At 42.6% G+C, this 23,577-nt stretch overlaps 4 non-coding genes across 4 annotated transcripts; all 4 read left to right on the top strand.

Annotated features, from left to right (window-relative positions):
• The first annotated feature begins 792 nt into the window (after window positions 1-792).
• Window positions 793-865, top strand: TRNAA-AGC (transfer RNA alanine (anticodon AGC)). Its single transcript has one exon. It is a non-coding gene; the product is annotated as a tRNA-Ala (tRNA).
• A 17,095-nt stretch (window positions 866-17,960) lies between these two features.
• TRNAA-AGC (transfer RNA alanine (anticodon AGC)) lies at window positions 17,961-18,033 on the top strand. Its single transcript has one exon. It is a non-coding gene; the product is annotated as a tRNA-Ala (tRNA).
• A 1,276-nt stretch (window positions 18,034-19,309) lies between these two features.
• Window positions 19,310-19,382, top strand: TRNAA-AGC (transfer RNA alanine (anticodon AGC)). The gene has a single exon. It is a non-coding gene; the product is annotated as a tRNA-Ala (tRNA).
• Window positions 19,383-22,995: 3,613 nt separating this feature from the next.
• On the top strand, window positions 22,996-23,068 carry TRNAA-AGC (transfer RNA alanine (anticodon AGC)). Its single transcript has one exon. It is a non-coding gene; the product is annotated as a tRNA-Ala (tRNA).
• Window positions 23,069-23,577: the final 509 nt, after the last annotated feature.

Genomic DNA, 23,577 nt, shown 5'->3' with positions numbered 1-23,577 from the left:
TGATGGATAATAATACAAGTAAACAGAATAGTCAGAGATATAACGATGTGCAAGGCACAGTCTGTAATGAAGAACGTATTATTGATGAAAATAAATGAATACAAGGAAATCGGGATATATGGCATGCGAGGAACAAACATGTAATATGCAGTAAGAAGGAAATAATTATGAGCAAAGAAAGAAAGTGCTTACATCCAGCGCCTGCCTCCAACTGCAAGCATAAAATGTCACCAGGACCAAACAAAGGTGTGAGATGGCAGAGCCCAGTGTATATAGCATGCGAATATAAAATAACCAGAACCTGTCTATTACTACTACTACTACTTCTACTACTACTACTACTGAAGTATGTCCCCAACACACACACCACAAAGCCAGCCAGGAGACATGACGTGTGTGCAGGGCAATCGCCAGGCGCTGTCTTCCCCCCTTACTGTTTTTGTGTGTGTGTGTGTGTGTGTGTGTGTGTGTGTGTGTAATCAGCCCATACCTCACTGACCGGGCTAATGTATGGCCCGGCCTGCACTATTGGTGCAGGGAATCTTCAAACGAACGAACACACACACACACACACACACACACACACACACACACACAGATTAACCATTAAACCATTACAGTACTCTGAACACTAACAATATATTTCGTGAGAGAGAGAGAGAGAGAGAGAGAGAGAGAGAGAGAGAGAGAGAGATGTACGAGTACAGTAGTTTCCCCTCCACTTAGTAGAGAACGGACCTCTATTGGCTGGATTCCTAAGAAACTTTCACCAACATGGACCTCAGAAGCCGTGGGGATGTAGCTCAAATGGTAGAGCGCTCGCTTAGCATGCGAGAGGTACGGGGATCGATACCCCGCATCTCCATGATAGTTACGTTTTCGAACAGAGATGAGTTTCATTAAAGTTCCATCAAACAATACAATTTATACATGCAAGTACGTGACTGTGCTGACGTATGGTACCATGTTTAAATGCGAGGCTGTGGTTATGTTGCTCTGCTTAAGTAAAGTATTAAATCTGTAGGATATTTTTTTTTACCTAAGAATCAGACGACCACGGCCACTGGCATCAAAGACACTCGCACCAGTATCGCCAGGGGGCCATCTGGTACGTTTCTTACACCTATTAAGTAACCCTTACGATCTTATTCTCCTCATTCAGCACTTGCTCCTGTGACCCACCCTCTGGTAACAATACTGTCGCGCGACAGCTAATAAGAAGATACTAGAGCTGTCCCGATCACGAGAGAGTTAACGGTGACAATATTAACTCGGTATCGTGTGACTCGTTCTCAGCTAAATCAATTCGCCTGGTGCTAGCAAAAATAAAGTATCCAAGTTGTTACGACCATGAGTGATAAAGAGGCTTCCTGTCACCCCTAACAAGCATAAATCTTGACACGTAAGGTGCCGCTGTAATCCTTTCACGTAAACTTGGCCTAAATTTTCGTCTTTTTGTAGCTACCCGTCGCTTAGTGGCAGAACATGGCAATACTTAGGCTGGACTTCCTTTCCATAGCAGTTCTTCGTGACTAGCACCATCTTCTGGTGTTAAGATACTGTCACAGCTGAATTCGAGATGACGAGATGGCAGTTTTAACATAGAGAAAATATAATAACACGGTATTTGGAAGTGGTATACATCCTTCACTAAGATTATATTAATTACTTCACCCATGCTACCCCGGACGAGTTTATTCCGTTCTAGACACACTTCGTGTTTTGAAGGGTTAATGAAGGCTACATCAAACCCCTCCAATTCGATAATTCTCCTAAGCTGAATGAATCGTCTGGAGGTACAGTACTTACTCCTGATTAGGTCATTGTTATCTTACCATCACGTAGCCTTATCAATCTTATATCTGCAAGGCACTCTGCTTCCTGTGCTATTAACCCCTTCAGCTCCAGGACATAATCATCTTCTTTAATTTTATTCATGCTACTTACTGTCACTTACAGACAGCTTTTTAGAGGAAACGTCTGGGAGGGAAGGCGTTAATGAAGCCTGTATTTCATGCCCCCAGCTCGGAAAGTCTGTCCCAAGCTGAACAAAATGGAATGGAAATAACAAGAATACAGTATGTAATACCCACCGTCTTGAAGTACAGTAGTTAATCCATTTACCACGAGAGGAAAATCGTCAGGTAGCAGCAAAAAAAAAAAAACACACTAATAAATAGGTTTGTGCATGGAGATTTTCTCCTCTCTCTCCCTCTCTCTCTCTCTCTCTCTCTCTCTCTCTCTCTGTCATGAAAATAAATCGTATGGCGAGGATGTAACCAAAAATTCAATGATAAATCATTGAATGATTAAGCCTGTCATGCGTTATATCATCATTAGCATCGTCAACATTATTCCCTACACATAACTGCTAAGCACTACATCATCATCATCATCATCATCATTCACCACACCTAATTGTTGAGCCCCGTACATAATCATCATCATCATCATTCCCCACACAATTGTTGAGAACCAACAATCATCATCATCATCATCATCATTACCCCCACATTCAAGCAACAAACAGAACAGACAATTGACACAGTGCTGATGATCGAAATTTTAACCCTTTCAGTCCTTCCAGCTTATATTTGCTACCTTTGGACTATTTCATTCAGATTAGGGAGACATCAGGCTGTGGAGGGATAGATGGAGACTGTTTCTAATCTCGTCACTGCAAACAAATGATCTCACTAAAGCCTAACAAAACCGTCTGTATGTGGGATAAATGTACAGATGATTCCTGAGCTTAACCCCATCAGGCCTATGTACAGTATTTCGTTCTTGCTACACTCAGGCGATTTTGTTTAGTTCCTGACACATACCGACTAAAAAGGGGGATCAGATATGCCTTACACTGCCCCTTCACTGTAAAAGGCCTCCATTAACATGAAGTAAATCGTGTGTAAGAAAGAGTAAACAGATGCTGTGCGTCAGTCCATCCAACGAGTTAAGCAATCAACTGCCGTGACACTTTTACCCATTCACTACAATGAAGTTTATCCCTGCTAATTCTTGCTACCATCAGACAAATGCATTATGTTTGGAATGCATATAGTTACAAATTTACAATAAAAGTAAGTTGGCTTTGGTGAGGTTAGATTTGTTTAGTCTAGAATCAGTCATGTTAGTTTAAGTTAGTTCATTGCCTACTAACGTCGAGCTATGGTGGACGTACTAACAAACTTTTTCTTTTTTTGGGGGGTGGGGGCTCATTACGTGGGGGCTCATTACGAAGTGAGTATGTTTTGCACCTCAGTTTAGAGACAGAAGCCCTAGTCAGCAACTGGAAACATCAGCGGGTAGTAGTTACATCATATCTGATTTTATATGCTGCTAGTTGTCTCATGGTAGTGAATAGACTTCGCCCTTAAACATTAGCTTAACCTAGATTTATTGTATATACTCTTACATCTATGCTAGGTTAGTTTTGTAATATAATTCAAAATATTATCATAGAATACTTTTATTATTTATATTTACACTGATAGTAATAGAAAAGTAAATATATGACAACTATTAAAAATGTTCTTAATTCTATATGCCGCGAGAGAGAGAGAGAGAGAGAGAGAGAGAGAGAGAGAGAGAGAGAGGGAGAGAGAGAGAGAGATTAAAAGAAATGTATGCAGTATATATATGAATACACATATACATATACATGTACATATGCATATTCACACATGTACAAACATGTGCATATACATAAACACACCTACATATACATACTGTACGTCACCTACTTGTACACATATACAATATTGTAGTGCTACTATTTAAGTAAAGAAATGGTTAGTGCATATGTAGAATGGTAGGGCTTGACTAGATATATTTGAAAGTTGACTACCCCATGTCCTTTATATATATATATATATATATATATATATATATATATATATATATATATATATATATATATATATACCGCAGTTCTGAGTGTGCACTCAAGCCATCCCCAGCATCCTTGTGTACCTCAGTCTATCTGTTAGTGTACTCAGGTATATATATGTAAGTGAAGACAGAACCCACAGAGTCAGCATGTTCACAGTGATGTTTCTGATATGCTCTACATACTTGCATAGGAATACACATATTCCCGCGTACACACACCCATCCACTTAGTTGCGGCAGCGACCAAAAACGGTGGAGATGTATAGATATTTTATTACCCACAACCCACAAGCCATCGTAGATAACAAAGCCAAGGAAATCATGTAAAACATCCTCAGTTATTCCCATTTCCACAGCTTCTGCATATATCGTAGAAGCTAAATTAACCTTCCATTTATGCCTCCACCATGTACCGTACTTCTGAAGCTTCACAGACTTCAGTACTTAACATGATAGACTGCGTCTCATAGGGAGTATACATACCTTACACTCAGGGATGGCCAGACCAGGGGGGGGAGGGGGTACCCCAATGTTTGTTTCTGAATTGATCAAATGGAGAGTACAGTTTTTTTTTTTTTTACATAAAATTTTAGGAGAGATCTCCGAGAGGACAAAATATTATTTTACATAAATTTATCTTTTTATATATATATTCAGAAGACAAAATATAAAATACCCTAGTTTTCCTCCTGTCAGGAGAATAGTCTCAGCCCAAATCAAGTACTATATTAATTAAGGTGCCTTGACCTGGACCCCCTTCACGCACGGAATGGCGACAAGCGTGTGATGGGGTGGGGGGGTCGGGGCAAATTTGTATGCACTCCTGCTACTGGTCTGGTCATAAATAACTCCAAATTTCATGACTGGGTGAATTAGTTTAATCAGACTACTGAATAATTTACACGGTGTCTATTTTTTGTCAACAATAATTCAGGCTTGGGTCCAAGTTCAGGTGGCTTTAAGTACAAGTACAAGCAGGGATGGCCGGACCAGGGGGGGGGGAGTCACCCCCCTAGTACTTGGCTTAGAGTTGGTCAGACGTTCACAAAGTTAAGAAAAAAAAAAAGAAAAAAAAAGACAGGCCGCTTTTCCAACAAATGGAGTAGAGTATATTGTAAAGTGCAATGAATATTCACAATTATATCATCAGGGTGTATATATATATATATATATATTGTGTGTGTGTGTGTGTGTGTGTGTTCCTAGGGCTATTTTTTAATTCTTAAAATAGTAGAAGTGCAATATCTAATTTTTCGGTCAATATGTTCGAGTTTGTCAAATATGGGGGGAGTTGGTCAAGTAAGGGGTGTGTTGGGCAAATAAGTTGGGAGTTGGTCAAATAAGGGGCGAGTTGATGAAATAATCGGCGAGTTGGCCATAACTAAGGTTACCCCCCCAACACAAACTCTTCGGGCCATTCCTGCTTAAAATGAATTGCTTCACGTGAGAGGCGTACACCCTCTAGTGCAGTCTAACAAATATACCTGGATCCAAGGCGAATACGTGCTGTTACAAGATCAAAGTCTTGTTTAAAATGTGTACTTTCCGCAGTGTACTTTATTCACAGCCACAATGGCATAGTACAGAACTGACTGACTACTGTACGAACCGGAGAACCCCAGCCCCCTCCTGACGAAGTGCTAAGCGAGGCATTTCCCCTATAAAAGTAATTGAGACGACCCCTGAATTTGGTAAGACAATGTAAAAAGGGCAAAGGAAAAAGAAAGAAAGGAGAAAGAGAGTATGTGTTCAAGACTGCAAATTTACCGGGTACCATTTTTCCTTTTTTTTTTTTCTTTTTTACCCATAGATGACACTCGTGTTTTGAAAATGTAAATTATTAATTTACAACATGTGCATTAAGTATTTTACACCCAGTGTGCACTCCATCAACAGCCATTTTTTCGTGATCAGTGTCAAACAAGCATCGTTGTTATCATTAATTCTGTATTCTTGTCCGTCAACACCATCATCGACGTCATCACCATCAGCAGCGAGAGCGGTAGCAGCATTGCTTTCATCATCGTCACCCTGGACCTTTGCTACTTATAAGGGGGTGACGTATGATCTTGAAACAAAAACAGAAACCATGAAGGTGGGAGAACCATTAACAGCATGCAAGGAAAAAAAAAAAAGTAATATATGGAAATGGTTGGTCAGGAATCTCAAACCCCACGCCCTGGATCCACCGTTGCTACAAAATACAGGGAAATATAAGAATGGAGACAGGCGAACGGCGCCGGATATTGGTTGTGAGAATTGACTCTTCCACACCAATTATAGTATATCTTTTATTCTGCATTCTTGTTGCTGCCAGACAGTTTTAGGCAACTCATCTTAGAAGCGCACCCTTGGAGTGAAGGAGTTCATGAAGACTATAACTCTATATTTGAAAGTCCCCCCTGAGCTGATTACATTCGTCCAAAGATAGCAGAAATATAATGAGATGTCATTGTATCGAAGGGGTTCAGTAAGTTCGGCCGCGGACACACGTGCTTCAAACGAGTGTTCGTAACATCGAGAAATTGTTGGGAACATATTCACTTACATATCAGTATACCATTGTCTCGAATATGCGTGTAAATATTACTACTAACTTTTTCGTAGCACTCGCTGGTGTGGACGTTCTTCTGCAGCGAATGTAAATCTCTTGAAGCTGCTCAGGTTAATTTTTCGCTTCAGACCATACTCAACGTGGAGATAAATCTACGATTTTTTCCATGTTTAAATGTCATTCCTTCAGTTCTACCGACGGAAATGACCAATTTTTGATACATGCCCTGCCCCCAAAATGGATGGATTACAAGCCACTGTAGGCCTTAGTCTAGGCCTACTCTCGCTCCTCAAACTAACTTAGATCCCTATCAGTTCAGTCAAAAAGTTTTTGAAAGCAGCCGATGATTCCGGAAAATATAGTGCCATGGTCCATTCTGCAGCTTCCGGATGCAAAAAAAAGGCACAGGAATTCATTGAAGTGAGATGACATTACATTTCGCAAGTAAGAAATATAGCTTGTTACTAATTCTGTAAGATTACCGCCCGCTGGGGAGGGGCGGTAAGATTCTTCCCCAGTATCCCTGCATGAATGAGGCGACTAAAAGGGGCCCATTTATCTCCAGTCTTTCTCTCCATGTCTTCGTCTCTTATGTTCATACTCTCTTGTAGATATTTCCATGCTTCTTCCGACCTTTATCATTTTGACATTCGGTTTCATGGTGTGGATAGTCTAAGGACTTCCCACACCATTTCAACATCATTACTTCGACGTAAACAGCTTCAACATCACTTTCCTTTCTGTCAATACTTTTCTCTGCCAAAGTGCCCCAGTGGTAAGCTGCACTGCACCAACCTATGGCGTTGTTTCATACTCATTGGCTAAATATACCCCATATAATTCGTTGAACTAGGCAGATAAAAAAAAGTAATCCGTATATATTTTTGCATTATAAGCCACGAGTGCGAGTGTTTCAATATGGTGACCATAGTCACACGCTGGCCACTTCATACTATAGAGTTCAGTGGTGTGAGCGATAAATGCGTGCCTCTTAGATATACCTGTCGCAAGTTAGAAACGGAAGATTTAATCGCAAAACGATGTTCTAAGTGCTTTTTAAACCCCCAAACTGGCTTTGTTGGTTGATAGTCGCTTGTAAATACCATAAAATAAAATAATACTGCGTCTGACGTCACAATTGTAAATAAAATGTATATAATTTGTTTAAAATGGGATGAATAATGATGGTAATGTATCAAGTAAAAATCCATGCGTTAAAATTCACGAGTTAGTGTCTGAGGACGTGGCACTTTCCAGTGGGAAAAAGGGAAGAGGTCCAAGAACGGTGAAAATGGTAGTAATATTCACAAAAAACTAAAGTAATCTCGTGAAGCTTTGTGTATGTTTTTAATTTCATGAATCAATTAATCATGGATATGAATCAGTAAATGATTAAAATAGTAAGTGGCAACTCTGACGACTGTGATCCGCCGCCATTTCTATTCACTGTCTGTGGTAAGCATATTGTACCAACTCGTAACGCCGGACGGTATTCAGCCAAACGTGATCCTTCTTGGCACGATCCCGAGTTAGCCAATCGTCGTTCTAGGGACCCACTTCCTAGAGGTACGTCATTTCTTTATTTATTGCCCGGTATATAGCAGTGAACTAGAATCGGGAGTGGCTGAGAAAGGTAGGATCAACCTGTCAAAAATTACTGCATCCATATGAAATAACAGGTTATGTTAAGAATCGCCAAACTTCAGGTACTGAAAAGTTATTGCCCCGGTCGGTCCACACGTGATAGTTCGCTTCACCAATAGCTGGTCCGATTTTGTAAGTAAAGCCTCGCAGCAAGTCCCAGACATCCTTCCACACACATCTACTCATATGCAGGCGAAAGTCCAGCATCATCATTACCTTGATCTCTCTCTCTCTCTCTGCCCGGTTTTTGTTGATCAACCCCCGTCTGTCTGTCCGAGCAGACCCATCGACCTCCGGTAAGCAACCGCCATTGCAGGGCCGTCCCGTGCAGTGGACCTATGTTCCCTTACGGCTGGCAGCGCTGCGCTGTAAGTAGGCGCAGGGATTAATGTGAAGGTTTGGTTCAAGCCAGTTAACAAGAGCGCCATAGCAGGCATTACCTCACCCCGTGAAGTGGTGCTTGCAACACATTTTTTCCTACTCATCTTCTTTTCGGCACAACGCAGTACCCGAGTGCTCAATATAAATAATCTTTAACTGCTGCAGTGTTGGTATCATGTCATCCTCTTGCGGCTTAACAGTAACTGGCACGCGCTGCCCACTGTACTTGTTTGAACATCACCGGCCTCAGCAACACTGAGTTGGTCAACATGACGTGCAGTGCGTGCAGCACGAGACCTAGTGTGGACGGGCTTTATTCAGGTAATACCACTGTATTAGTTTTAATTTGCTACCATAATGTCACTTATGGTGGCAGCAGAAACAAGTACGGTGACACTCTACCCCTGTGCCAGAGGCCTTGTACCTTGCGGCATTCTGGTGCACCTGACGTCAGGGATGGGGGTTGAAGACTCGCTTCGGGGGGATGGAGGGCCTGATCTGCACAAAACTGCTCCAGCCTCCTTCCCCCCTCCCCCCACACACACACTCCTTCAAATCTTGGTTCACCACGGTTGCATTTTTTTTTTTTTCATTTAGTAAGTTAATAACGTTAGAATGAATATTGTGGGTAAGCTTGATTACATATTAAATAATAAGGTATAATGGTAGGTGGGGGCTTCCATCATCCACCCACTTAGTGTAACGGTATTCTCATATTCTGTTTACGATACCTCTGCACTGAGTGCCGAGCCAAATGATTTCCTGTAAACCAGGAAATCATTTACAACGCTTGGTGGTAACCATATAACCAATCAGCACTTGCTCCCTACGTGACAGCAAGTGGGTTGGTGGTGTGTTAGTGCCCCTTCCCGGAAAACAGCTGACTAAAAATACGAACACGAAGTCTCAGACCAGGACTGACCAACAGGTGATGACTAAGGGCCGAACAAAGAAAAAGGTACGGATTGCTACAGAGAATGTAAGGGCTGTGAATGATGAGGTGAAAGAGAGAAATTGTCCAGGCGTGTGAGGGTGCAAAAGTGGATGTACAGTATGTGTAAGGTGACCAGATTTTATTAGAGCTAAAAGCGGGACATTGTCACGTGTGTGTGTGTGTGTGTGTGTGTGTGTGTGTGTGTGTCTATATATATATATATATATATATATATATATATATATATATATATATATATATATATATATATATATATATATATATATATTAGTGACTTATGCGAGTGACAGCGACTGCTGCTGCGCATCACCTCACCCTGAGGCTGCTAATCAAACACTAACGTCTCAATTAAACTAATTCCAAATTTCCAGTATACAGTACGGTACGGTGAATGGGTTGACTAAAGTTACCAGTTAGTATTACAGATCATTATATTAACAAGTCTTTATTTCATTTGGTTTGGATTATGCATAATTTTACTAATCATCATTTCATAAAAGAAGGTCATGTTATAGTTAATGTAATAGTATTTTTCTAAAAGCGGGACATTTTAGATAATTTGCTCATAAAGGGGGACATTTCAGCCACAATTAAAAAAGCGGGACAGATGTCAAAAAAGCGGGACTCTGGTCACCTTATGTATGTGGAATAACAGAGACAAAAGAACAAAGTACGGATAGCTACAGAGAATGTAAGGGGTGTGAATGATGAGGTGAAAGACAGAGAAATTGTCCAGGTGTATGAAGGTGCAAAAGTGGATGTATGTGGAATAACAGACAAAATGGAGAGGTGAGACTAGAGAATGGGAGTATGGATGGGGTATATATGCGGGAGTAGGTGAGAATGAGAAGGCAGATGAAGGAGTTTGTAATGTATGCAAGAGATGTAGGGAGAACATAAGAGAGTATGGATCTATTGTCCCAAGGACTGTGTGGGTAAGATTGAAAGTTGGACTACAAGTGTGGATGATTGTATGTGTATGCACCAACGCAAGATCGTGCAAGTAGAGTGAAAGAAGAGTTCTGGATAAATGTGGAAACATGGAAAAGTTTGAAAGGAATGAGAGAGAGTTTTTGATTGGAGATATGAATGGAAAAGAAGGGAATGTGAAGGTGGATGGAGTAGTTGGAGATTGGGATGTGCCTGCGGAAATGGATGAGAATGGCAGTGCTCTAGTAGACATTTGTGCAGGGAAGGGGTTAGTGGTTGCCAGTACCCTCTTTAGACACAAAATGATCCACAGGTATACGTGACGAGTGTGGTGATTGGTGAACTGAATGAACAGAAGGCAGTGATTGATTATGTGTGTGTGGATGATAGAATGGGAAGGCATGTAATGGATGCAAGAGCATACAGAGTTCGGGGGAGTGGACTGTCTGATCACCACATGGTGGTGGTGAAAATCAAGGTTCAAATGAAATGGAGGAGTAGGAGAAGGGAAGGACAGGAGGAAGCAGTCCACACAAAGAGGGTAGAAAGGTTGCAAGAGGATGGAAAAAAGGTAGAATATAAGCAAGAAATAGAGGAGCAGTTGGGTAAATATGATTTGGAGGAGGTGGGGGACGTCGAAGGTGTGTGCAAGATACTCACAAAAGAAATCTGTGCAGCATGTGAGGTGGTGTGTGGGGTGAAGGGAAGACAAAAAGGGGTGCAAGGAACAGCTTGGTGGAATGAAGAGGTGAGACAGGCTGTGATGCAAAAGAAGAAAGCATATAGTGAGTGGATGAGAAACGGGCGTGGAGGAAGTTGCGAGACGAAAGAGTTATATATACAGAGGAAGAGAGAGGTGAAAAGATTAGTGCGAGAGTAAGAAGTGAGTGGATGAGGGATTTGGAAGGAATTTGAGTGTAAAGTGGAGGGATTGTAAGAATATATTCTGGAAAGAGGTAAAGAGAGACAGGGAAGAAATTGGGAGTGAAAATTTAGAATGTTAGATTGCTAGTGGAGAAGGGAGAAAAAGTGAGCAGATGGAGAGAATACTTTAAGGAATTGTTGAACATAGAGAATGAATGTAATGCAAGTATAAGTGACTGGGGAATGGCTGGGAGAAGGAGGGTGGTGAGAAGAGAGGAAGAAACCAGTAGGATGGAAGTAGTGGAAGTAATGAAGAAAGTCAAAATGGGGAAAGCCCCACGAAGTGATGGAGTGTGGTGAAATGTTGAAGCATGGGGAAGAGATAGTAGTAGAATGGATGTGCAAGATGTGCAGATTAGCCTGGGAGAAAGGCAGAGTCCCAGAGGATTGGAAGTCAGGTATAATTATTCCCCTGTACAAAGGAAAAAGGGAAAAAGAAGTGTGTGGTAATCATAGGGGCATTTCTTAATGTAACTGGAAAAGTATATGGTAGGATACTTATTTGCAGACTGAGTAAATAGTTCGAGAAGAACAGGAAGGTTTTATGAAGTGAAGAGGTTGTGTAGATCAGATATTCATTCTTAGGTCTTTAGTGGAAAAGTTTCCGGAGAAGAGAAAGAAGTTGTATATGGCCTTTATGGATCTGGAGAAAGCATATGACAGGGTGGATAGACAAGAAATGAAAGTATTAAGAATATATGGAATAAATAGGAAGTTGTGGAATGCAGTGAAGAGTATGTATGAGGGGGCTAAGGCTGCAGTGCATGTGGATAGTGAACAGAGTGATTTTTTTTCTATCTGAATGTTGGATTGAAACAGGGATGTGTCATGTCCCCTTGGTTGTTGAATCTGTATGTGGATGGGGTTATAAAAGAGATACGTACAAGGTAGGGCAGTGGATGTTCGAGCAACCCTAATGAGAGAGGGCAATGTTTGAAAACTCCCTGTACTGTTGTTTGCAGATGATACTGTATTGTCAAGTGATGATGAAGGGGAACTGCAAGGCTTGGTGAATGAGTTTCGGAGAGTGTGCAAGAAACGGAATCTAAAGGTTAATGTAGGGAAGAGTAAAGTTATGGTCTTCGAGAGAGATGAAACCCCTTGATGATGGGGAAATGGGATATGTGAGTGCATTTAAGTGCTTGGGTAGTGTGATGAGTAAGGATGGAAGTTTAGAGAGTGAAGTGCTTGAAAGGGTACAGCAGGAAAGATAGGTTGCTGGTTCTTTGACAGCAGTGATAAGGAACAGGAAAGTGGGCATGGATGTAAAAAAGTTGCTGCATGACAGTTTTGTGTTACTGACCCTAATGTATGGAAGTGAAGCTTGGACCTTGTTGGAAGGGCACAAGTCAAGAGTGAGAGCAGAAGAAATGGGTTATAACGCAGTGTGTCCAGGCATCTCGAAATGAATGGATCTATAATTTGGGTCTCTCTTGTCTTTGTTTTTCTCTTGGAGGAAACAGTATTGCGGGCTCATTGCCTTTGGTTCCTTCTTCCTTACATAAAAAAAAAAAAAAAAGAAGAAGAGCATGGGGAGTTACGTGGAGAGACAGACTGGCAAATGAAGAAGTGAAGGAGCATTGTGGTGTGGATGCGTATGTGATAAAAAGCGTTAGGAGATATAAATTGAGGTGGTTTGGCCATGTGGGGAGGATGGAGAGCGAGAGACTAACGAGGAGAGTATGCGAATGAGGTGGAGAGGGGAAGAGGGAGGGAGAGGCCGAGGATGAGATGGAGGGATGGAGTGGAGAGCTTTATGAGAGAGGGTGTGTGTAAGCTGGGAGCAGGGCAGTGAAATGGCATTGGACAGAGCGACATGGAGGCGATTGGTTCGTGGCCATCCCTTGCGGGTTTGAGGCATCTGACAATAGATAGAGGTTATAATTGAATATCGTTATATTCCAGCTTATGTCAGACGATTTTACTTAGCTAATAAAATCATCTTACGTGGTTAATACGAGTACAATCTTCTTGTGGTAGCTGGAATGAAAGGTGATTGTAAGAGGCTAATGGTCCTTGACGCTTGACACGCAGTCATTCGCTAACCAACATTTTCCTTTTCCCGCGTGTTGTCGCGTGGTTCACGGCTTTAATTATTAAACCCCGACACTGCGTGACGGCACACATGGTTTACATTAGCCCACGACGCTTTGCACAGACAGTTTAGCTTTGAGGATGCGCTGGAAGTGTGTAGTATACAGTGCTCGAAATTGGCTGTAGTAGCAGTAGTAGCAGTTGTTGTTGTTGTTCCCTAGTCAGTCTGGCAGAACAGCTCAAAGTCCCTAAGGAAGGCCACGGCCGAGACTGGGCTTTCCCACAGGCGATTGTGTGCAATGCATTCTTCCATAATGCGCTTAATAGTATGGGGTTCTGTATTGCATCTTGGACAGCCATCAGCGACGGAGTCATCCAGCCTTTTCTGATAACTCAAGAGAGCTGGGTGATGCCCACATCTCAGCCTGGCCAGGTGGACTCTGTCCTTACGAGGGAGATAGGATTCAGAAGGGTGGACATCAGGAGGCCGTGCATTTAGCTGTGTGTTGTCTGTGAGTGACTGAATTGAGCGGCGAGTGATTTGAGCATGGTTATGCTTCTGGAAGCTGGTTTGAGGCGGGCGAGGGGGGAGACACGACAATATTTGTGTATAATATCGTGTCCTGGGTGTTGTTTTGATGTTCCTTGGTGTGTGTGGATGTGCTGCCATGTATTGTAGTGGATGGTGTGGGTTTGTGGAGGCTGTGGCAAGAATTTGTGTGACTCTCATGCCTAGATGATCCTTGAATTTGAGGACTTTGGTTTCTTGGTGGAGGTGGTCTGTAGGTGTAGTAGCCGCGCAGTCTGTGATTATTTTTAGGGCCTTGTTCTGTATGGTCTGTAGACTGTTGTAGCGTGTTTTAGTGAGGTTAGAAGCCCAATTAGGGCTTGCATATTTCAACACTGAACGTATATATTGTTTGTATACTGTGGTGGTGGTTTCTTTGTTGTGTCCGTATGTTGTATGGGCAAGTGACCTTAGGTCGTTGAGTCTTGGTGTTAGTTTATTTTTAATGTTTGTGATGTGATGTTTAAATGATATTGATGTATCTTACACCAAAGATTGTGTGTGTGTGTGTGTGTGTGTGTGTGTGTGTGTGTGTGTGTGTGTGTGTGTGTGTGTGTGTGTGTGTGTGTGTGTGTGTGTGTTAGGAGGGTGTTGTGACTATGTTCTGTTGCCCAGGTTGTGAAACGAGTCACTGTAGATTTGGCTGGGGCAATTTTGAGTCCGTTTGTGGTGAACCATTCATGCAGTGTGTTGAGGTAAGGTTGGAGAATGTGTGCGGGTGTGTTTTTGCGTTTTGGTGTGTACATGTTAGTGTTGTCATCTGCACAGGAAGCTATGTGTATTTGTGATGTGTTGGGTGTGGATATGTCATGCATGTATAGGTTAAAGAGTGTAGGGGACAAAACAGATCCTTGAGGGACGCCGTTTGTGAAGTTTCTGATGTTTGATGACTGACGGCAAATGTAACATGTGCACATCTGCCTGCTAAATAGTTTACCAGCCATCTTTTTGTGTTATTGTGCATGCTTATGTTGAATATTTTGTTTGTGATTTTGTGGCAGGGGATGGCATCAAAAGCTTTGCTAATGTCTAGTGTGACTGGGAGTGTTCTGTGTGGTGGCCTAGCTGAATAGATGCCATCAAAAACTCCTTGTGTAAGGTCTGCAAGCAGAGTGCTTGTGGAGTGTAGCGTACTAAAACCATGTTGTGATGGGGCTAGGGGGATGTGAGGTGTCACTAAATGTAATACTAGTTGTTCAGCGACTTTGGACGGGGTGCAGAGGAGCTTGATGGGGTGGTGTGAGGAAGGTAACGTGGGGTCATTGTTGGGTTTGGGGATAATGATGATAGTGCCATGCTTCCAGACGTTGGGTATTATGTTGTGTGAGTAGCTGTAGTTTGATACGGTGGTGAGTGCTTGTATGCCTTGTGGTCCAAGATGTTTGAGGTCTATGTTGCTTAGGCTGTGTTGTCTGGGCCACTGGCAGATGTATGCTTAAGATTGCTAATGATGTGCTTCATCTGGTTGTAAGTGAAGGGTGTGAAGTCTGGGTCTGTGGGGAACTGTTTCTTGTGTTGTATGACACGTCGGTCGTCGCGAAGGGGGTTTAGATGGTTGACGTGTGAAAAGTGATTGATGAGAGTGTTTGCTTGTTTGTTTGAGGGTACGGTGTCTGTTGTTGTGATGGTAGCGTGTGATTGTGTAGTGTTGCTGTTGGAGAGTGTGATGCTGTTTAGTGTTTTCTACAGTTTGCTGGTGTTTGTTTTTTGATCAGGTGTTTGAAGATAATTATTCCAATTTAGTTTTTGCTGCTCTGATGTTTTATTGTTTATTTGAGTGTTGATTCCTTGTATTTGTTGTACAGTTCCTTGTGTATGGGGAGTCTTGTAGTGTCTCACATTGACTGATGAGGCCTTGAATTTCTGGTGTGAAGTTGGGATTTTCTCTTTCTGTTGCCTCAAGGGATGTGTCTTTTGTCTGCATTTTGAATAATTGTATTGAAAGTGTGCACAGAAGTGTTGATGTTTGTGATAGGTGTACTGTTTAGTGTTTCAGTGTGTTGTTCTGTTTCATTTGTGAAGGCCTCCCGGTTGGCTCTCTTATAATTAGTGTATGCGTGTCTGTGGCCAGCTGGGGTGATTCTGGTTTTTGTATTGATGATGATCGGGAGGTGGCCAGAACCAAGGGTTTTGACCACTCTCCAGGATGTTGTGGGGGCGAGGTTTGGGGAGCACAAGGTGATGTCTGTGAATGATGGGAGGAAGAGGGATCGGTGTGGGATATGGGTATGTTGATGGAGATTGTTGAGGATGAAAAGATGATCTGTTTGGGATTGTAGTACCAGCCCTCTGTCTGTGTCAGGGTTGTTGACATGCCAGGCCAACACCTTGGTGTTGGAATCACCACCCAGGATGATGTTGGGTATGTTAGTGATGTGGTGTATTTGTGGAGAGTAATCGTGTGGTACTGCGGGGGATGATTGGGGGGGGGGAGAATGTATGTATTTGGCGATTGCTATGTGTGATTTGTTGCCAGTGCGTATTTTAATTGACTGTATTTCTGTTGTGGCGTCATGCGGGGGGTGAAGTGATTTAGTGTGTGCACTAGTGTCTGGAAAATTGATGGACTGGTGTACCAGGGTGATGAGTCCACCACCGCCGCTGCCGTTGGCCCCGTCTTGTGTGATGGTGGTGAAATTATGAAAGGTGTTTTTTGTGTTCTGCGTAGTTTTCTTTCTTGTACGATGACAGTGTGTGTGTTTTGTTGTTTGATGAATTGTGAGTTCTTGTTTTTTGGTGTTTATGCCATCTGTGTTTATTTAAAGAATGTTAATGTTGTGTGTATGATGTGTGTTGGGTGCTGCAGCACGGGGGGGGGGGAGGTGTGGGGGGGGAGGGGAAGGGGTAGGAGAAAGTTGTGATAAGGATAATGGTTGGGGTGGATTAGATTGGGGTGGAATGGGAGGGGTTGGGGGATTGGATGGTGTGGGAAGGATCGATGGCTTAGGCTGAGGAGGTGTGGAGGAAGTAGGAGAGGGGCTGGTGGGGGGGTTAGAGAGTGGGTGGAAGGAGCATAAGGAGCAGGTTCAGGTGTTTGTGTAATGTTCTCTGAATGCAAGTGTTGTGGAGGTGAAATGGGTCCAATTCCTGCAGGAATTGCGCTGAACTGAACCCTTTTTCTGTCGACTCGAAGTGATGTACTTTGAGCATGTTGGACATAATTATGTATTTGTTGATGGGTCCTGGATTGCTTTCAGTGTCACTGGTTAGAAGAAGTCTTCGAGAGGTGACCGCCAGAGAATCATTTCTCGGTGTAGAAAAAAGTGTGGGTGTGTGTGTTGTGTTGCGAGATGTGGTACTTGCCCGGGCGACCGAAGCCACTCCCAGGTCACGGGGCCGGGGGAGTTTGCGGTGGTTTCGCCCCCTTGCTGTCCTCCTCCTCTTCCTCCTCGACAGCCTCTGGGGGTGGACCCACGGCGAAGACGACGCCACTCAAGGTTCAGCTGGCTGTAGTTCGTTCGTCCGGTACCGCCAGAAATTATATTCGACTAAGGAATTTTCCACACGGCTTGTCCGATGTACTGTCAAAACAATATAAGACCTTTAACCCACAGTAATTTATACAGTACCATTTGTGTGTTTGACCTTATATCCTAGTTTATGTTCGAAAAAACACTGTGTAGGGTAAATGGTATTTGATATTATGGTTGTAATATTTAGGTTCTGTATAAATTCAATGTATAAATATCTGGGCTACCTGAAATCACAACGGGCTATTCAATTCCTAATCTGGTAGTTCAGGGGACTAACTTAACTAATTTCAAACCCTGGCATAAGAGAAATATATCCAGGATTAAAAATACGTTAAGTGATGAGTGAATTTGGTAACAAAGTAAAGCTCATGGCCAAGCAGTCATGAATATAATAAAGCAAGGTGAGAGACATTGGCACATACATGATACAAAGTATCTTGTTATTTGGCAATACTGTCATGACGGAAAGTAGAAGATTAGGATAAAAAATTAAGTGCCATCGGTCGTCAGTTTCTTAGTCATCCCTGACCAGCCTAAGGCAGAAAACGGGCCAGGTAGTAGGGAACCATGACTCTCTTTCTTCCGCGCAGTGTTACTCATTGTTGTGGGGATGTAGCTCAAATGGTAGAGCGCTCGCTTAGCATGTGAGAGGTACGGGGATCGATACCCCGCATCTCCAGTAGTGGTTTTGTATTCTGCAGTAATGTGATTGGTTATACTTCAGTTGCTTGGCGAGTGAAAAAACTACCGTACCTCTACCAAATGAGTGAGATGTGAAGGGTAAATTTCATAAATGTTATCTTACTCGTGATTTTGTCTTTCATTTCTCGTGTGTGTTTTGCTCTCTCTCTCTCTTTCTCTCTTTCTCTCTGTGTACAACCTGAAGTTGGAAGATATGATCGGCCTTCATCCCCCCAGTCACACGGTGCGCATTGACAGCAACGATACAGTAAAATAAAAACATAGTCTTTCATCATCACATGCTTGGGAAAATGTAGATAAAAACCCTGGCCTTATCGATACCTTCCATCCCTCAGTTGTTAGTGTTGTTCATTTTCCTGGTGTGTTTTCCTCATATGTGTCCGTCACATTTAACAGCCTTTTATTCATCTGTCTCCCGTCACTCTTCACATAGGCTCATCGATTATTAGCTTCTGTGTGTGTGTGTGTGTGTATGTGTGTGTGTGTGTGTGTGTGTGTGTGTGTGTGCGCTCGCGCGGTTTCCATTCCAGACAGGCAAATTTACACCTTTTGTCTCTCTAGTTAGCATAGCCGGTATTCTGTCCTGTTTGTCCTTAGTATTCTCTGCCTACCTCACCCGTTCACTCCATCCATGCCTACCTCATCCTTTCACTCCATCCATGCCTGCATCACCCCTTCACTCCATCCATGCCTGCATCACCCCTTCACTCCATCCCTGCCTACCTCACCCCTTCACTCCATCCATGCCTACCTCACCCCTTCACTCCATCCATGCCTACCTCACCCCTTAATTCACTTCATCCATGCCTACCTCACCCCTTAATTCACTTCATCCATGCCTACCTCACCCCTTCACTCTTTCTTAGCCTACCTCACCCCTTCACTCCATTCCTGCCTCCCTCACCCCGTCACACCATCCCTGCCTCCCTCATGCCTTCACTCACTCTCTGCCACGATCCTCACCCTGTCACACCACCCCTGCCTCTCTCACCTTATATGTTTATTATTTACCATTCAGTACAAGTCCCAACACTCTGGGGAACGATGTTGTTGAACACTGAGCAGGAATGGGTAAATAAAACAAGTAAACATAAACTGAAGAATACGGAATGAAGTAACTAGAACGCCCTACATAGTGAACAAGAGGGGGATACTGCTCACTAGAGCAGTCTTCCTTCACCGTCCAACAGAGAACGGAACCTAACAGATGGGAAGCACCACAAGTACACTCAAATGCCAGTTCCAATACCCATGGGGATGTAGCTCAAATGGTAGAGCGCTCGCTTAGCATGCGAGAGGTACGGGGATCGATGCCCCGCATCTCCAAGGTAGTATTTTATTTTCGGTACGCCTGGTGATACGTTTAGCCACAGCGAAGTCAAGTAATGGAGTGAGTTAACTATTGGGTACAGCAGTCACTGGAGGTGCTACTACTTTAGTGTGTCTCTTGCATCTTTTCATCCATCATAAGCCTATATCCATCAGTTTTATATGGGGCGAGCAAGAGCCACGAATAGTAAGAGGAAAACACAGTGTACATTGATCAGCTGAGTCCGGTGCCTAGTAAAAACAGGCATGGATCTCCATTCATTCATTCATGAAACGTGTGTTATAAATTTTCATTTCTACAATACATGTAAACCCATTCACTCTAACCTGCTCCACTTCATCAAATGTCTCGTAGATCATTTGTGGAGTAAAAGAGCTCTGCCCGTTTCAGGAAAAAAAAAAAAAATGTTTACCCCCATTGTCAAGTGCATTTCCAAGTATCATCATCCATTCAGTCTTAACTTTCGTCACATGCGTTGCTGCCTTACCCTCCACACATCACCTTTTCACAGTCACGTACCGGTTATGAAGCCTTGGTTTTGCCCTGCCATCCATATTTTTGTCTTCAAACACACACCATACTTTGTCCACCCTCCTTAACCATATCCATTTTCTCGCCCTCCAAGTGTGGCCTTACCGTTTAAGCACACTCAGCGTACGTACCAACAGACATCCTTGATCTTTATCTCTCATATATCTATTTTTTTATCTTGTCCTTTCTAAGTAACCCACATTCACTCCATAAACCCGTTTTCACAGCTCCCATTGTAAACTTTGCACCTCCATTCCATACCAATGTGTTCCACACAGTATGTTGATGTGATCACTGATATACCTTGTTGCCGCCGTTCTTTGTAGACTCGTGTTCTGTATCAATGTACAGTATTCATATCGCCAGCCACCTTCCTTCTCGCTAACTTATATTTCACTTCCCAGGCACATTCTCCTCTTCTCTTTCACGGCAGTAAGAACTTAAAACCTTCCTTCACTTCAAATCTCCGTGCACCAGCATATGACGTTGTGAATCGCTTCAGATCTCGCCTCTCACAAATATTCCGACAAACTTTGTGCCATTCTGGAAAGAGCCAAGAACAGTTAGCAGGCAGCACAGCGTCAGATGCAAGCATCGGACATGAAATATATGAACTCCATTTTTCGTCAGTGCTCATCGTCTTCACCCCAGTTACCCCTATTCTTGTTTGAACACCACTAATAACCCCATCCACCTGTACAGTGAACGTACTCTGAGATATCACACACCCTTGTCTTACTCCAGCATCAAAACTGAACCGCTCACTACGCATTCAAATATTGGTAATTTGTTTATGGGTCTTTCAGGTAGATTCAAGCCCATTAATTCAGTCAGATGATTTTAGACGTGGTCATATCTATGAGCCATGTATAAGGAGTGCCTAGTCTTTTTTTTTTCCTCCGAACGGGGGAGGGGTTGAATGTAGGAGTGATGAGAATGGGTACATTAGGATGGTGTGGGAGCAGAAGAATGGGCAGAACAAACTTGGATGGTGGTAGATGGTGGGGCGAGGCAGAGGAAGTTCGCCCTGTGAATGTTAGCATAGTATGGTGGGTGGTACCGGGTATGAGTAGGATGATGAGTAGGGGAATGCGGTGATGGTTCAGACGGTGGGATGGCCTTAGACAATGGCGTTCTTGGAAGGCGAATGGGTACTATGCTTATGATGTTTTGCGCCAACGTGCAAGAGTTGCACTCCATAGAGCTGACAGAACTGGACGGCAGTGACGGTAATACTTACTGATGGAGCTCAGAATTTTTTTTTTTCCATGTAATTTTTCAGCCGATTATCGTAAAGTATTCAATCATGAATATATGTGGACTTGCAACAGTAATATATTTTGTGGAATACCGATACTAGGAGATATGACCGTAGTATTATGATGTCAGACATTTGTGACATTAAAATATCCACAGAAATCATTATATACTTTTGGACCACAAGACGAAGGGGATGGGTCGTCAGTGGCCTAACCATCCTTCTCATGGTGGAAGATGTTTGTCTATTCATATATTTGTATAATATACATATATCATTAAGATATTGTAGATATGAAACTAGAGAGAGAGAGAAAGAATGCCTATGAGTGTGAGAGGGAGTGAATGTCTGTGGGGGGGGGTCAGAGAGAGCGATTGTGTGTGTGTGTGTGTGTGTGTGTGTGTGTGTGTGTGTGTGTGTGTGTGTGTGTGTATTTCATTCATAGATTATTTACCGTTTTTTTTTTTTTTTTTTCAATTTACGAAATGAATTCATTCCAAGAAATTATGAATACCTGATATAGTATATGGAACAGTTCTGTGTTAAACACAGTGAAATAGGTTTGCTTTGATCAGTTCATGCATAGTAATTAATCTCTGTATTATATGATTTGGACAAGTGTATATATGGCCGAATCATCCCACTATTGTGACAGAGAGGGATGGTTAGAACATTTTAAATGCCTCTTTTTTTATATAATCAAAAAGTTAGAGCTAAAACTTTGAGTATTACACATTTATTAACCAAAGGATTGGATAACGTTTTTGCACACCTATTTTTTGACAAATATTTTTCTAAAAAGTGGCCGAAGCATCACAGCTCTCCCCTAAATCGATCAGCTTCAAGCAGAAAAACAGCAGTGAGGTAAATACACGCTACTGTCATGTATCTGGCCTCCTAAGACGTAGATACTGTACGTGCTGTAGTGGGACGCCTTCACGAGATGACACCGATATACCCGGGCGGTGGAGCTGCCTTATTATGCCAACGTCCCTCTACTCCCTCCCTATCCGGGAAAGGAACAAGGACTGAAGAGTGTGGCAGCTTCATCCTGTAGTTCGTTGAGTTAACGTTCAAATGATCCTGTTGATTACAACTGCAGTACTACGGCTGCTACTTGCGACATGGATAAAAACTGAAGGCAACTAAAGTGCTCCCTAAACGGGAGAGAACCAGATCAGAGCTTGATCTTTGACTCATGACTCGTGACTTTTACATTCGAACGCGACCTACATATGGTGGATAATTGCCAGTTTAAAGAAAACTGACCTTGTATATCAAGGCCTTAAAAAATCCGACCAATACATACAAACGGACAGACACAAAAAAAAGAAGAAAAAAAAAGAAGCAAACAAACTAACTACGCTAAGCGGGTGGTAAAGCACACAGGCTCTGATCTGTTTTTCAGGCCTTATCAACATTCTTATGGTTGGGATATCTCTTATTTAATCCAGTTGATGCCAGACTATTTTATTAATCCGAGTGAATATATCTGTAGCATGAGTGATAAAATTCAGCCATATGCCACTACACGTAGCTCACTTGTTCCTACTTGACGTATATTCCCAACCCCTTTCGGCTCAGCTATTGGCGAAGTGCAGTCATACTGGAGGCTTGATTTGACTAGTAACAGGGAGACTCATTCTGGACTCGTAAATAAAGTTCCTCGAATTTCATGTAATCAAGTTTTGGGGGGAGTGACGAAGTTCCGTCAGGTGAAACCAAAACTATAGCCCAGTTCCCTTTGAGGGTGTGAGAAAATGGGAGCGGCAGGCTGGAAGCTGGAGTGTCTCTTGCAGTGGTGAGTCTTCTTGTAGGATGGGGATGTAGCTCAAATGGTAGAGCGCTCGCTTAGCATGCGAGAGGTACGGGGATCGATGCCCCGCATCTCCACAACTGTTTTGTCTTAACAGGTTGTCAGTACGAGGTGCTGATGCGCGACGAAGGAGCTGTACATGCGGACTGAAGGAAGTTATTTTCCCTCGTAATTTACTTGATGGGCGGAAAACGAAGATAAATTTTCATTCATGCTGCCTATATTCTGTTACCTATCCCGTCCCCTTCCCCAAAAATAAAGAAGTGAGTGTAAATATAAGTCAGTAAAGCGTTTGAATATCGAGATAAAATCATCATCAACCTGACTGTATTTCTCACTAAAAATTGAGATGGACGAGATCCAGAAACACGAAAAGGAAGGGGAAAAACTAGAATCTGTGTCTTGTGGAAAAGTCGTCAGCAAGCATAACTGTCAGAACAAGAGTCAAAGTGGTCTACTGTTTTCCTGCCTGGTCAGATTAGTAAAAAATAGTCTAATGGCACTTTTAGTTACTTCAAGGGTCATATTTATAAGCGAGCCTAACCTATTTACAAGATAAACTTCAGAATTGTTAACTCTTATCACA

Source organism: Coenobita brevimanus, chromosome 23, assembly GCF_032717465.1.
Source record: "Coenobita brevimanus isolate Jiangsu-jjx chromosome 23, ASM3271746v2, whole genome shotgun sequence".
NCBI lineage: Eukaryota > Metazoa > Arthropoda > Malacostraca > Decapoda > Coenobitidae > Coenobita > Coenobita brevimanus.
Note: the sequence above shows the minus strand (reverse complement) of the source record. Positions and strands in the feature narration are given on the sequence as shown.